Here is a 3,156-nt window from a genome sequence, read left to right as displayed (position 1 = left end):
TCTAAATTGACCTCTTTGTGTTTGCATATGTGGAGGAATCTTTATTTTCTGACATTATGTCTTCTGGGTAGACTTACTGTCTTCTCCAGTTCAGAAGATGATCCCCGTTCTTTCCCTGCTTTTTTATCCCCAATCTGAAGGATGTCTTGTCATGCCATTACAGGTCCTGCCAAGAGAAAATGGATATTAATTTCTTCTCAGCCCATTATCACACCTTTTTACACCTCTTTACACAACCTGGGAGCTGTGAATTAATGACCTAAGTCATGCCCTGAGTAAAATCCTGCTATCACGAGGGAAAGTTGTAGTGATTTCTCTGTCTGTATATTTGCCCTCTTAGCACAGTCCTCCTAAATTATCCCACAAAGGAGCTAAGGAGTTGCAGTCCCCATCAGCACCAGCTCCTGTGATAAGGTGCTGGAGTGCAGCTGGGCAAGAAGTAGGCTTCATGAAGTGGAGCTGTCAGGCAGGAAAATCCTGTTCCCACACAAGTAGACGTGTGCCTCAGGACTGTTGTGCAGTCTCCATCCTTGGAGGTTTCCAACACCCAACGGGATAACACCCTGAGCAACCTGGTCTGACCTTGTACCTGACTCTGCTTTTATCAAGAGGTTGGGCTAGAAACCTCCTGAGGTCCCATTCAAGCTGAATTATCTTAAGATCCTATAATCATATGGCAGATGATGTAAGTTAAAAATAACATGACAGGGCCTTACAAATAAGAAGGGAGCGAGAGGAGAGTCTGGCTCAAGGAGATGGGCTTAGGAGCTCTTTTCTGTGTTTAGCCCCTTCTTTCTTATGAGTGTACTACACTGTGATGAGTAAGGTCTTTCAGACATAGCTCCTCTGAGGCATTTTGGCATCTAAATCCCATTGACAATAGTATCTCTGAAGAACTGGACCTCTTTCTCCCCGCTTGTATCAACATCACAGCAATAGTATGTGTACACCTAGTTATAGCCTGTAAAGATGGGACAAGACAGATGGATAATGGGAAAGATGCAGGGCTTTTAGGAATGATGATCTGTATATCACACAGGTATAACAGTATATTCCAGTATTTAAGAGGTTCAGTCCTCCTTTGGCAACACTTCTATCAATGTAAGAATATCAGAGGCAGATATTGAACCTGAAATGAATCATATGCTTCTGGATTTGACTATCAAAGGCATTTTAATTTGCAGACCCAGAAAGTGTGGACAAGTGTGGGATCTGCATATCTCCTTGTTGCTGTTACCATGGGGCTCTTGTAACCAGAGACTATAGAAAGAGATACATGAATAGTCTACTTAGGTGTCCAGTGTTCTCAGTGATATTTTATCCTTCAGAGGTCAGATTGCATGTTCAGTCCAAGATAAGCCGGCAGGTACCCGTTCTCAAATGATGCAGTTTGTAGAAAAACCCAACGGATGTCTGAAATGCACATGAAGGACCTGGTTTAGGCAAAGGACTTGTTTTAAAAAATTCAAACAAGGGTGCCCATAGCTACATCCCTGGTTTCTGTGAAACCTCTAGAAGTTCATCACCCCTTAAAACTAGCTATGTACTTATTTAATGTGAATGTGAAGTGCCTAACTTTAGCAGCCAAATTTATTTTTGCCTGAAGACTTTCAGTTAACACTAACAGGTCATTCTGACTAAAGAAGGAAGAATACAATTGCTTTCATCTTAATCTTTCAGTCTTTGATTAGAGGTTAGCACACAACCAGGCCAGAAGCTAGAGTTCACACCCACACATCTTGGGGTAAATTCATCACTGAATTACACACTGTATTTAGCTGTCTATATATCTTTCTCTGCACAGTACATACACTGGTGGCAGTGAAGCTTGTGAAGTTACTCTGTCTCTCCAATGCTGCAAGAGTAAAATATGTCTCTATGCCTCTATAGCAAAAGTTTAAAGTCAGGAGTTCAAACTTCAAGTTCAGATTTCAAGTCTACAGAATGAGTCCATTACCTAGCCTACAGAATCAGAACCAAACCCAGATTAAGCCTTAGATCAGAATCAAGTATCATATCATTGTGAATGACAGCTGTGGTGATAGTGCACTCTGTGAAATCATGTTTGCTGAGCATCTAAATAGAAGATGAGTAATGCAATAGTTACAGAGAAATGAGAGGGAAGGATTAAAAGGGTATCTGGACTTCAAAAAATAGGAAAAAGACCAGATACTTGGCAACTAATAGCAGCAGATGGAAGTTAGCAGACTTTTACGTGGGCAAGAGGTAGGAATCACAAGTTGCAACAAAGGAAATTCCTATTGGATGTGCAGAAATAAAATCTGCACCATGAGAGTGGTTCACCACTGGAGCAAGTTGCCCAGAGAAGTTGTTGAAATGTCCATCTTTCAAAATTGCCAAAACTCAGCAGGACAAGGCCCTTAGCAGCCTGACCTAACTTTGAGGCTAGCCCTGCTCTGAGGAGGAGGTTGGACTAGGTGAGATCCTGGGGGTGGGCCTCCCCAACCTAAATCTTCCAATGACTCTAGGAGAATCAGCGAGTTTGTCAGCAGGAGACCACAGATCTACCTCACTGGAAAGAATAAATGATACCCAGCTCCTGGCAGCATGATAGCTTTGGAACAAACCTTTGTATTTCTGATACCTGAAGTAGTATGAAGGGCTTCATCTTATTGTCACATGATTGTTTCCCAGTTCCGTATATTCACAGTGGATTAGGTTTGTTTCTCAATGTCTTCTACACTTCTTGCTTGTTTGGGGAGTTTCATTGCCCTTGGTGAAGCTGAAAGGTCAACCAGGGAACTAGAAGATGGGGTCAAAGCACTATTTCCTAACACAGTGAGGTAAATAGTGAATCCACACTCTGCCTCAGGCAAGCACAGACAGGACTTGGGGATGCTACTTCAGTAGGGAGCATCCAGGTGCGCCAGAAACCAGGTGCTGGGCCGTGGGGTAGCATTATCTTCACCGGCCTGGCCCGACACTGTGTGTTGGGTAAGGGCTCCAGGTGTTACCAGCTGAGTAAGATATGGGCACATATGCTGAGCAGAAAGATTCCTCTCCATGACCCAAGCCTGGGTATTTTTTAGGAAGACTGCTTGGCATGAGCCAAAAATATGCCAAAGAGCAATTTAACGACATGGATCCTCACAAGCCAGTGCTAGGGCCTGTGCTCCAGACATGTTTGTTTAGTTT

Source organism: Dromaius novaehollandiae, chromosome 2 (genome assembly GCF_036370855.1).
Source record: "Dromaius novaehollandiae isolate bDroNov1 chromosome 2, bDroNov1.hap1, whole genome shotgun sequence".
NCBI classification, from domain to species: Eukaryota; Metazoa; Chordata; class Aves; order Casuariiformes; family Dromaiidae; genus Dromaius; species Dromaius novaehollandiae.
Note: the sequence above shows the minus strand (reverse complement) of the source record.